The 12,909-nt window shown below is 45.4% G+C and overlaps 1 long non-coding RNA gene across 2 annotated transcripts; it reads right to left on the bottom strand.

Annotated features, from left to right (window-relative positions):
* Positions 1 to 7,366: 7,366 nt before the first annotated feature.
* Positions 7,367 to 10,148, bottom strand: LOC149972789 (uncharacterized). 2 transcript variants are annotated; one of them, XR_016490489.1, is made up of 4 exons: positions 10,014 to 10,148; positions 8,335 to 8,379; positions 8,001 to 8,107; positions 7,367 to 7,494 (listed from the first exon to the last, which is right to left on the bottom strand). It is a non-coding gene; the product is annotated as an uncharacterized LOC149972789 (long non-coding RNA). The 2 variants fall into 2 exon arrangements; XR_016490490.1 differs by lacking the exon at positions 7,367 to 7,494 and adding an exon at positions 7,590 to 7,663.
* Between the last annotated feature and the right edge of the window lie 2,761 nt (positions 10,149 to 12,909).

Below are 12,909 nucleotides of genomic sequence, written 5' to 3'. Positions count from 1 at the left end.
TAATACTGAAGAGTGATAATGTGATCATTTCTTCTCTGGCCAACTCATAATGGTGGGTAATAGGGAAGAACTGGGTAATGCTTTACTTACAGTCTGTAGGTATATTGCGGTATAATGCTGTTATAATTCCATGTTTGACTATATGTGTCATGTACTGTCATGTTGTCTTGTCTCTGTCCTTTCCCTTCACCCTGTCTCCCTCTGCTGGTCGTGTTAGGTTACCTTTTCTCCCCCGCTTTCCCCCAGCTGTCCCTTGTCTCCTCTAACTACCCATTCACCCCGTTCCCCACCTGTTCCCTTTTTCCCTCTGATTAGGTCCCAATATCTCTCTCTGTTTCTGCTCCTGTCCTTGTCGGATTCTTGTTTGTTTGTGTCATTCATGCCTGAACCAGACTGTCGTCATGTTTGCTGTAACCTTGTCCTGTCCTGTCGGAATCTGCCGGTCCATCTGAGCCTTCCTATGTTTGGTAATTAAAGAAGCTCTGTTTAAGTTGATTCGCTTTTGGGTCCTCATTCACGAACCGTAACAGAAGAATCCGACCAAGAATGGACCCAGCGACTTCGGATCCTCTCCACTCAGCCGTCGAGATCCAGGGAGCGATGCTAGGCAGACACAAGCAGGAATTGTCTGCTGCTCGACATGCCGTTGAGACCCTGGCCACCCAAGTCTCCAACCTCACAGAACAGGTTCACCATCTCCGCCTCGATCCACCGGCCACTTCCAGGGCTTTCGAATCTCCGGAGCCCAGAATCAATAACCCGCCGTGTTACTCTGGGGAGCCCACTGAATGCCGCTCGTTCCTCACCCAGTGTGATATTGTGTTTTCTCTCCAGCCCAACACTTACTCCAGGAGCACTGCTCGTGTCGCCTACGTCATATCTCTCCTTATTGGACGGGCTCGTGAGTGGGGCACGGCAATCTGGGAGGCAAGGGCTGAGTGTACTAACCAGTATCAAGACTTTAAGGAGGAGATGATACGGGTTTTTGATCGATCTGTTTTTGGGGAGGAGGCTTCCAGGGCCCTGTCTTCCCTATGTCAAGGCAATCGATCCATAACAGACTACTCTATTGAGTTTCGCACTCTTGCTGTCTCCAGTGGCTGGAACGAGCCGGCCTTGCTCGCTCGTCTTCTGGAGGGTTTCCGCGCAGAGGTAAAGGATGAGATTCTCTCCCGGGAGGTTCCTTCCAGCGTGGATTCCTTGATTGAACTCGCTATTCGCATTGAGCGACGGGTTGATCTTCGTCACCGAGCTCGTGGAAAGGAGCTCGCGCTCTCCGTCGCCTCCCTCTCCGCATCACTACCATCTTCCTCTGCCGGCTCGGGTGCTGAGTCCATGCAGCTGGGAGGTATCCGCATCTCGACTGAGGAGAGGGAACGGAGAATCACCAACCGCCTCTGTCTCTATTGCGGTTCCGCTGGTCATTTTGTCACTTCATGTCCAGTAAAAGGCCAGAGCTCGTCAGTAAGCGGAGGGCTACTGGTGAGCGCTACTACTCCTGTCTCTCCTTCAAGATCCTGCACTACCTTGTCGGTCCATCTACGCTGGACCGGTTCGTCAGCTTCCTGCAGTGCCTTAATAGACTCTGGGGCGGAGGGCTGTTTTATGGACGAGACCTGGGCTCGGGAACATGACATTCCTCTCAGACAGTTAAAGGAGCCCACGGCCTTGTTCGCCCTGGATGGTAGTCCTCTCCCCAGGATTCAGCGTGAGACGCTACCTTTAACCCTCACTGTTTCTGGTAATCATAGTGAAACCATTTCTTTTTTAATTTTTCGTTCACCTTTTACACCTGTTGTTTTGGGCCATCCCTGGCTAGTTTGTCATAATCCTTCCATTAATTGGTCTAGTAATTCTATCCTCTCCTGGAACGTCTCTTGTCATGTGAAATGTTTAATGTCTGCTATCCCTCCTGTTTCCTCTGTCTCTTCTTCACAGGAGGAGCCTGGTGATTTGACAGGGGTGCCGGAGGAATATCACGATCTGCGCACGGTGTTCAGTCGGTCCAGGGCCACCTCTCTTCCTCCACACCGGTCGTATGATTGTAGTATTGATCTCCTTCCGGGAACCACCCCCCCCCGGGGTAGACTATACTCTCTGTCGGCTCCCGAACGTAAGGCTCTCGAAGATTATTTGTCTGTAGCTCTTGACGCCGGTACCATAGTCCCCTCCTCCTCTCCCGCCGGAGCGGGGTTTTTTTTTGTCAAGAAGAAGGACGGGTCTCTGCGCCCCTGCATAGATTATCGAGGGCTGAATGACATAACAGTGAAGAATCGTTATCCGCTTCCTCTTATGTCTTCAGCCTTCGAGATCCTGCAGGGAGCCAGGTTTTTCACTAAGTTGGACCTTCGTAACGCTTACCATCTCGTGCGCATCAGGGAGGGGGACGAGTGGAAGACGGCGTTTAACACTCCGTTAGGGCACTTTGAATACCGGGTTCTTCCTTTCGGCCTCGCTAACGCTCCAGCTGTCTTTCAGGCATTAGTCAATGATGTCCTGAGAGACATGCTGAACATCTTTGTTTTCGTTTACCTTGACGATATCCTGATTTTTTCACCGTCACTCCAGATTCATGTTCAGCACGTTCGACGTGTCCTCCAGCGCCTTTTAGAGAATTGTCTTTTTGTGAAGGCTGAGAAGTGCACTTTTCATGCCTCCTCCGTCACATTTCTCGGTTCTGTTATTTCCGCTGAAGGCATTAAGATGGATCCCGCTAAGGTCCAAGCTGTCATTGATTGGCCCGTCCCTAAGTCACGCGTCGAGCTGCAGCGCTTTCTCGGCTTCGCGAACTTCTATCGTCGTTTCATCCGTAATTTCGGTCAGGTGGCAGCTCCTCTCACAGCCCTTACTTCTGTCAAGACGTGCTTTAAGTGGTCCGTTTCCGCCCAGGGAGCTTTTGATCTCCTCAAGAATCGTTTTACATCCGCTCCTATCCTTGTTACACCTGACGTCTCTAGACAGTTCGTTGTCGAGGTTGACGCGTCAGAGGTGGGAGTGGGAGCCATCCTTTCTCAGCGCTCCCTCTCTGACGACAAGGTCCACCCATGCGCGTATTTTTCTCATCGCCTGTCGCCGTCGGAACGTAACTATGATGTGGGTAACCGCGAACTGCTCGCCATCCGGTTAGCCCTAGGCGAATGGCGACAGTGGTTGGAGGGGGCGACCGTTCCTTTTGTCGTTTGGACTGACCATAGGAACCTTGAGTACATCCGTTCTGCCAAACGACTTAATGCGCGTCAGGCGCGTTGGGCGCTGTTTTTCGCTCGCTTCGAGTTCGTGATTTCTTATCGTCCGGGCTCTAAGAACACCAAGCCTGATGCTTTGTCTCGTCTCTTCAGTTCTTCAGTAGCCTCCACTGACCCCGAGGGGATTCTCCCTGAGGGGCGTGTTGTCGGGTTGACTGTCTGGGGAATTGAGAGGCAGGTAAAGCAAGCACTCACTCAAACTCCGTCGCCGCGCGCTTGTCCTAGGAACCTTCTTTTCGTTCCCGTTCCTACTCGTCTGGCCGTTCTTCAGTGGGCTCACTCTGCCAAGTTAGCCGGCCACCCTGGCGTTCGGGGTACGCTTGCTTCCATTCGCCAGCGTTTCTGGTGGCCCACCCGGGAGCATGACACGCGTCGTTTCGTGGCTGCTTGTTCGGTCTGCGCGCAGACTAAGTCCGGTAACTCTCCTCCTGCCGGCCGTCTCAGGCCGCTTCCTATTCCCTCTCGACCGTGGTCTCACATCGCCTTAGATTTTGTCACCGGACTGCCTTCGTCAGCGGGGAAGACTGTTATTCTTACGGTTGTCGATAGGTTCTCTAAGGCGGCTCATTTCATTCCCCTTGCTAAGCTTCCTTCTGCTAAAGAGACGGCACAAATCATCATCGAGAATGTTTTCAGAATTCATGGCCTTCCGTCAGACGTCGTTTCGGACAGAGGTCCGCAATTCACGTCTCAATTTTGGAGGGAGTTTTGCCGTTTGATTGGGGCTTCCGTCAGTCTCTCTTCCGGCTTTCACCCCCAGTCTAACGGTCAAGCAGAACGGGCCAATCAGACTATTGGTCGCATCTTACGCAGTCTTTCTTTTCGCAACCCTGCGTCTTGGTCAGAACAGCTCCCCTGGGCAGAATACGCCCACAACTCGCTTCCTTCGTCTGCGACCGGGCTATCTCCTTTTCAGAGTAGCCTCGGGTACCAGCCTCCGTTGTTCTCATCTCAGTTCGCCGAGTCCAGCGTCCCCTCCGCTCAGGCTTTTGTCCAACGTTGCGAGCGCACCTGGAAGAGGGTCAGGTCTGCACTTTGCCGTTATAGGGCGCAGACTGTGAGAGCTGCTAATAAGCGTAGAACTAAGAGCCCTAGATATTGTCGCGGTCAGAGAGTTTGGCTCTCCACTCAGAACCTTCCCCTTAAGACGGCTTCTCGCAAGTTGACCCCGCGGTTCATTGGTCCATTCCGTATCTCTCAGGTCATTAATCCTGTCGCAGTGCGACTTCTTCTTCCGCGATATCTTCGTCGCGTCCACCCGGTCTTCCATGTCTCCTGTGTTAAGCCCGTTCTTCGCGCCCCCGCTCGTCTTCCCCCCCCCCCCCCCCATCCTTGTCGAGGGCGCACCTATCTACAGGGTCCGTAAAATCTTGGACATGCGTCCTCGGGGCCGTGGTCATCAGTAACTAGTTGACTGGGAGGGGTACGGTCCTGAGGAGAGGAGTTGGGTTCCCTCTCGGGACGTGCTGGACCGTGCGCTGATTGATGATTTCCTCCGTTGCCGCCAGGTTTCCTCCTCGAGTGCGCCAGGAGGCGCTCGGTGAGTGGGGGGGTACTGTCATGTACTGTCATGTTGTCTTGTCTCTGTCCTTTCCCTTCACCCTGTCTCCCTCTGCTGGTCGTGTTAGGTTACCTTTTCTCCCCCGCTTTCCCCCAGCTGTCCCTTGTCTCCTCTAACTACCCATTCACCCCGTTCCCCACCTGTTCCCTTTTTCCCTCTGATTAGGTCCCAATATCTCTCTCTGTTTCTGCTCCTGTCCTTGTCGGATTCTTGTTTGTTTGTGTCATTCATGCCTGAACCAGACTGTCGTCATGTTTGCTGTAACCTTGTCCTGTCCTGTCGGAATCTGCCGGTCCATCTGAGCCTTCCTATGTTTGGTAATTAAAGAAGCTCTGTTTAAGTTGATTCGCTTTTGGGTCCTCATTCACGCACCGTAACAATATGACCCCCTTTAACCTTTCTGATCTCCCCATCCCAGATCCGGGATCGTGAATACAGACTCAAGCTCATTACCATAACGCAACGTTAACTATTCATGAAAATCGCAAATGAAATGAAATAAATATGCCATCTCTCAAGCTTAGCCTTTTGTAAACAACACTGTCATCTCAGATTTTCAAAATATGCTTCTCAACCATAGGAAAACAATAATTTGTGTAAAAGTAGCTAGCTAGTGTAGCATTTAGCATTAGCGTTAGCCAGATACAAGTTCAGCTTAAGGAGGAAACCCTGGCAGCCGGCAGTATCTCTGTTGTATCCCGTGGGTAGGGTAAAATGGATCTTCGGTTCAGGAGGGGAAAAAGCGTTCAAGGGAGATTCCGGTTGTGGTGGTGGTGGCGCTGGAGAAACTCCCTGTCTCTCCCAGCAATCCATATTCTGGACAATGCGATCCATTACAGTGCTCAAACAGTCAATCGCCTCCGCTTGTTCCCGGACACATTCCTCCACCTCCATGGGCGTAGTGTCCTCTCCTGCTGACTTCATATTTTTTGGTCAGAGATTCTGTCAGCGTTGTGTGTATAGGTGGCAGGGAAGTCAGGTGCAGGAGAGTCAAAATGGAGTGTAAATGGAGTCTTTTAATAAATGTCAACAGAACATGCTCCATAACACTAAAAAGTACAGACATGAAAAAAACATTGGTACGAGGACCCATCGCGCACCAACACAACAAATAAACAACACGGACAATAAAACAATCTCTGACAAAGACATGAGGGGAAACAGAGGGTTAAATACACAACAGGTAATGAATGGGATTGAAAACAGGTGTGTGGGAAGACAAGACGAAACCAATGGAAAATGAAAAATGGATCAATGATGGCTAAAAGACCGGTGACGTCGAATGCCGAGCACCGCCCGAACAAGTAGAAGCAACGACTTCTGTAGAAGTCGTGACAATAATTAAAAAATACTCAAATTGCTGCATCTGGATTCTCCTCCCTATACAGATCAGAGTTCTGAGAAAACATTTTACATGATCTCTTATGAATAACTTTAGGCCCTGCCTTTGGTACTTTGGCTTTCCGTGTTATTGCCACAATGTTATGGTCACTACAGCCAATGGTAAGTTATATTGCTTTGGAGCAAAACTCTGTAGCGTTGATGAAGACATGATCAATACAAGTGGATGTCACGGACCCAACACTATTGATATACACTCTAGTTGTTTGCATTTCTGCAAATTGAATGTACAATTGTGTAAGCCTGCCTTGCAATGCAGCTGAAATAACATAGCTAGCTAACTATTTACTTGTTTATTGTCCAGTGGAGGATAAAAATAACTGTATGCCTAATGCTGTGTAGCTAGCTACAGTATGTTGTCGATCTGTGTATGGACCCTAAAACATTAGGTTCTGAAATAATATTCATACCAAACTATGAACCTCAGCTATCATAGTTGTTGTATCAACTTCAAGTCTGAATGGCATTAATGAAGCCTATGAATAGAGTAGAATATAATAACACTATTGTGCCAAGAATGCAAGTCCTATATACATGTACTGTAGTTATTATCACTCATGAGATTCCCACATTGTAACCTGTACATTGAATGTAATCACTGATCATGTACTCTTCCTTGGCAAATAAAGGTGAAGTTCAGGTATGACTCTCTGAGACATTCTTTTCAGTTATATCAAACTCCATTATTTGAATGATGCCGTGTCTGCATGTATGTATTACAATTATACACTTCAACAGTGTTTACCGCTCCTGGGACATCGATGATTACACATTGTAACTATACAATAGACTAGAAACATGATTGATTTGTAATTCATATATACAGAAAAAAACAAATCATATCTAACTCCCTTCATCTGCATTAATCTGAGGACACAGGATAGTATTTCAATGAGATACTTAATTTCAACCAGTGGAGATTGTGAAACACTTTATTGAAAGAAGTTCATTATCCAGGTGTTATAAATAATTAATACATGCATTATAATTATGTTAATGTCATATTATATTATAAATACAAGTTCAATCTGTACTTCAAAAAGGAAGAAAGATGAGGTCGGGAGAGAGGTGTAGAAGACAGAAAGGGAAAGTGTAAGAACAGCGGCAGACAGCATATGGTTAATGAATTACCGTGCTACCCTAAAATTCTCTGTTCATCACAATTGCAGTGCCTCCTAACCCGTCTTGGGCTCCCAGTTGGCCCGAAGGTTATCTTAGGAGCAGGTGAGGTGGCGGTGACGGGACTGGCTACCTCTCTCACATCAAAACATACCTGTAGACGAGAGACTGATGGATAGAGAGAGAGCATGATTAAGCCTTGTTTTTTTTATTCTAAAACGGCCAGTCATCATAATCATCAGGAGATGAAATGCAAAACTGACCTTGGATAATTAACTCTGGGACTACTACATCTCTGTCTGTATTTCAATGTAAAGCATCTCTTTATTAATACTCCCTGTTGACCCACAAACAATAGAAGATAAGGTCAATAGAAGATACTGTATGTGACGCAGACACCTATCGGAGTGTACCTGAAACATTTAAATATATATATATATATAGGCTATGTGTCTCTACTTGGTTATTGCATGCTTAACCCCTAGGGAAATCATGACTTGGCAGCAACAGATAGCAACAGATAGTCCAGTGAAAATGGCTGTGTTTATGTGGTGTAAATCTGAAAATTAGCAGCTGACATCTTAAGTTTTTTTAAATTAATGCACGTGAGACAGGTTGCATGTACAACAAGACAGGCAGAGATGAAGAGAGAAAAAGAACACAAGTTTAATTACCTCTGGTTATGGACACTTTTGCCAGAAACGAAGCTTCCATGGCCTGTTCTTCAGACAGTGAACATCTGGCAATATCTACATTTTAGACTGCTTGATCAGCTCGCTCTCTGAAAGTAAAGAAAATAGCTTATTCATCCTTTTGTAAAATAAAGCTAACCGTTACACTGTCATGAATTATGATTATATATCGACTATGGAACAAATATGACATGGCCTGCGGCCTGCTTATGAGTTGCCATGAAAGAAAGTTAGATGAATTCAACTGACACTGAATCGTGAGAGCTAACTACTAGCTATGAATAAGTTGGACGGAAGAACGCCCAGTGCTGCTTACCTGAGATGCCATCATCACCCGTCCTTCTTCGTAGGTGTCCGCTTCCTTTGTGTCGGAAAAAAAGTTAGCGTATAAGAATTTGCCTGAGAATAGCCAAACCTTCATACAAACATGCTACTGTATGCAGAATTCTTGACGCACAACCGAAGATGCTGCCATATCCTGCCAGCACGCCCACAAGCGAGCCACTCAGGCACAGAATGATGATGCGTGGAAGAGGGAAAGGAGCAACAATTTGTTGCAAGTTGGGGAGGGGGGTTAATAGCTGAACAATAGACTATTCAACCTTTACTAAAGAATAGTCTATTAGCCGAGCTAGGTGTGAAAACCCCCCTCCTATCACAGACCAGATTTGCCCTAACGACCAAGGGGTAGCTTGCTACTCAATGTAATAAAGTAATGACTTTTCAAATAAGTTACCTTACACGTTATGTTGACTGACAATTGTTAGCTACGCTGTCCTTACCAACCATATAGCATATCATTACAGCAGTATGCAGCTAACGTTAGTAACTATACATCAAACTTGCCAGTATATTAACTATAGGCTATCTAACTACCCAACGTTTATTGACTTGATTATTCCCATCATTCTTAGCTTAGCTAAATGGTATGTTCGCTTTGCGTTCTCAATGGACATTTGGGTGCTTTCATAAATTAGCTCTGGCTATCAATAGGCTGGACAATATAATTAGTCAAAATTCACCCAAGGCTGAAAAACGGCTTAAGAACGTTGGCTAAACTGGAACACTAGCCTGAGGCCATAGCAAATGAATGGAATTGAACATTCTCAGAGCCTGTTTTGACTGGTGGGATGCTTAGAATGGCACAAAAAATGTATCCCTTTTTATTTTACCACTACAATCTGCTCATCGGATGAAACTGGAAAAAAACAACTTGTGTAGAAAGAAACATTTGCACCTCGATGGTGTTAACTGTGCTTATGTCTGCGAAATGAGAAAGTAGGGAAAACATGAAATCTTCTGACTATTTCTGGTCTAGCGATCGATGACAAACGAGCTCGCTGCACAGACTTACATAGTTACAAAGAGGAGATTCGCCTGTTAATATAGTGCCCGCCTTGAAAAAATGAAAATATACACATTGAGATATTTGGCAAAATAGACCGGCATGCCTCTACATAGGAAAACAATTGGAATCAGGGTTCCAAGGGCAAAAAGTATTTTGGGGCTAGCATTTGATGACAACCAAGCTAGCTGCCCAGGCTTACATAATTAGAAAGAGGAGATTCTCATGATTAAACTGGCGTCTGACATGAAAAAATCTAAATATACCTATTACAAGATATTTGGCGAAATAGACAGACATGCCTATATTTCCCCCATAGGAAACAATGGGAAGACCGCAGAGTTCCAATATAATTGTTTTGTTGTTTAAATTTGAACTATAAAACAACGTGAGCAGTACTCATTGCCAACAATAGCAAAGCAGGCATTGTGATGTTGAACAATATACTGGGAATATAATGTTCGGTAGGCGATGTGCCAGAGCAGAAGGCAGACGTTTTACGTGCCCCCAACCAATTGTGTTTCTATGTTTGTTTATCTGCATTGTTTGTAAGTTATTATTTAGAAGTTACTATTTCTGTACATAATATTGCCGCTACCGTCTCTTATAACCGAAAATAACTTCTAGACTTTAGGACTGCGATTACTCACCACGGACTAGCAGAATCCTTTTCCTTCTTTCACGACTCTGACAATCCCGAGGTGGATAATATACGGCTCCCTCGGGAACAGGCCCCGACCCCAGTGATCTGTGTGAAGATGAGGCGGAGAAAGAGAGGCCGGAGGGCGGGCTGCATTCGGAGTAGTAGGAAGCGATTGAATAAACCCCACTCCCCTCAATTCTGCTCGCAAACATACAATCTTTGGACATTAAAATGGACGAGTTATTGGGAAGATTAAACTACCAACGGGACATTCAAAACTGTAACATCTTATGCTTCACGAAGTCGTCGCTGAACGACGACAATATCAACATACAGCTGGCTTGTTATACGATGTTCCGGCAGGATAGAACAGCTGCGTCTGGTAAGACAAAGGGCGGCGGTCTATGTATTTTTGTAAACAACAGCTGGTGCAAGATATCTAAGGAAGTCTCAAGCCATTGCTTGCCTGAGGTAGAGTTTCTCATGATAAGCTGCAGACCACATTACCTACCGAGAGAGTTTTTATCTATATTCTATGTAGCTGTTTACATACCACCACAGTCAGAGGCTGGCCGTAAGCAAACAAGAAAACGCTCACCCAGAGGCGGTGCTGCTAGTAGCCGGGGACTTTAATGTAGGGAAACTTAAATCAGTTTTTCCTCATTTTTATCAACATGTTAAATGTGCAACCGAAGGGAAAATATCTCTGGACCACCTATACTCCACACACAGAGATGCATAGAAAGCTCTCCCTCGCCCTCCATTTGGCAAATATGACCATAATTCTATCCTCCTGATTCCTGCTTACAAGCAAAAATTAAAACAGGACGCACCAGTGACTAGATCAATCAAAAGTTATTAGATGGAGCAGATGCTAAGCTACAAGACTGTTTTGCTAGCACAGACTGGAATATGTTCCGGGATTCCTCCAATGGCATTGAGTAGTGCACTACATCTGTCATTGGCTTCATCAATAAGTGCATCGATGACGTCGTCCCCACAGTGACCGTACATACAGTACACACCCCAACCAGAAATCATGGATTACAGGCAGAATCCGCCCTGAGCTAAAGGGTAGAGCTGCCACTTTCAAGGAGCAGGACTCTAATCCGGAAGCTTATGGGAAATCCCACTACGCCCTCCGATTAACCATCAAACAGGCAAAGCGTCAATACAGGACTAAAATCCAGTCGTATTACACCGGCTCTGACGCTCGTCGGATGTGGCAGGGCCTGCAAACCATTACAGACTACAAAGGGAAGCACAGCCGAGAGCTGCCCAGTGACACGAGTCTACCGGACGAGATAAACTATTTCCATGCTCGCTTCGAGGCAAATAACACTGAAACATGCATAACAGCACCAGCTGTACCGGAAGACTGTGTGATCACGCTCTCCACAGCCAATGTGAGTAAGACCTTCAGACAGGTCAACATTCACAAGGCAGCATGGCCAGACGGATTACAAGGATGTGTACTGCGAGCATGCACTGACCAACTAGCAAATGTCTTCACTGACATTTTCAACCTCTCCCTGTCTGAGTCTGTAATACCAACATGTTTCAACTTCTCTTGGGTAGTGGGCAGTATTTTGACGTCCGGATGAAAAGTGAACTGCCTGTTACTCAGGCCCAGAAGCTAGGATCATCCTAAAGGAAACCCAGAATGTTTTTCATTTTCATGGAATAGAAAAACCATAATATTAATCAAATGAATTAAGCAAGTACCAGTCAAAAGTTTGGACACACCTACTCATTCCAGGGTTTTCTTTATTTGTATTATTTTCTACATTGTAGAATAATAGTGAAAACATTACAACTATGAAATAACACCAGTCTTCCACGTGCCCCGCATTCTGTAGTACAGACATGGCCTGCTGTCTCTTATGTAAGGAACTAGGCACTTTCCCATGTTTACTACAGTATGCACTGTAGACTGTACAGTAGCCTAATAAACAAATCAACATTTTGTTAATAAAATAATGATAAAAAATGACTCTGTCAAATGCAGATGTTGATTTAGTTATGGATCCATTACGAATTACTATGGGAATAAATATCACTGATCTACAGAAATATTGGAACAAAGTTGTCTAATGAAGACAAAAAATTTAGAATCCTCCAATCCTGTAGCGTCACGTTGTTCAGCGCTATATTTTCCATTCCATCCTAAAGGAAACCCTGAGAAAAACTAAAATCCTCGTTTTTAGTTTTTCTCTGAATAGAAACACCATAATGTGAATCAAATGAATTAAGCCAAATTTCTTAAAATCAATCCCATATACTATGTTATTACAAAAAAGTTTTTAAATTCTCTGGTAATGTCAATACGGAATACTATCAACTGCTTCTCAAAGATGCCCTCTGGTGGTCAAACCAGTAATAACTTGCAGTAACAGAAAAATGTCTGCCAATTTAATGACGTGCCACAGAACGCAAGGTGTCCCGCAGTATGACACTTTTAAAGGAGGAACAACTGTATGTTTGGGACAAATCCAATAAAACACATTACTGAGAACCACTCTCCATATTTTCAAGCATAGTGATGGCTGCATCAGGTTATGGGTATGCTTGTAATCGTTAAGGACTGGGGATTTTTTGGGGATAAAAAAGAAACCGAATGGAGCTAAGCCTAGTTCAGTCTGCTTTCCACCAAATACTGGGAGATTAATTAACCTTTCAGCAGGACAATAACCTAAAAAAACAAGCCCAAATATACTGTACACTAGACTTGCATACCGAAAAGACAGTGAAGGTTCCTGAGTGGCCAAGTTACAGACTTGAAAATGGTTGTCCAGCAATGATCAACAACCAATTTGACAGAGCTTGAATAATTCTGAAAATAATAATGGGCAAATATTGTACAATTTAGGTGTGCAAAGCTCTTAAAGGCTTACCCAGAATGA

The sequence above is a fragment of the Oncorhynchus mykiss genome, chromosome 22, assembly GCF_057628025.1.
Source record: "Oncorhynchus mykiss isolate SJ-2025 chromosome 22, ASM5762802v1, whole genome shotgun sequence".
Lineage (NCBI taxonomy): Eukaryota > Metazoa > Chordata > Actinopteri > Salmoniformes > Salmonidae > Oncorhynchus > Oncorhynchus mykiss.
This window is presented reverse-complemented; position numbering and strand designations above follow the sequence as displayed.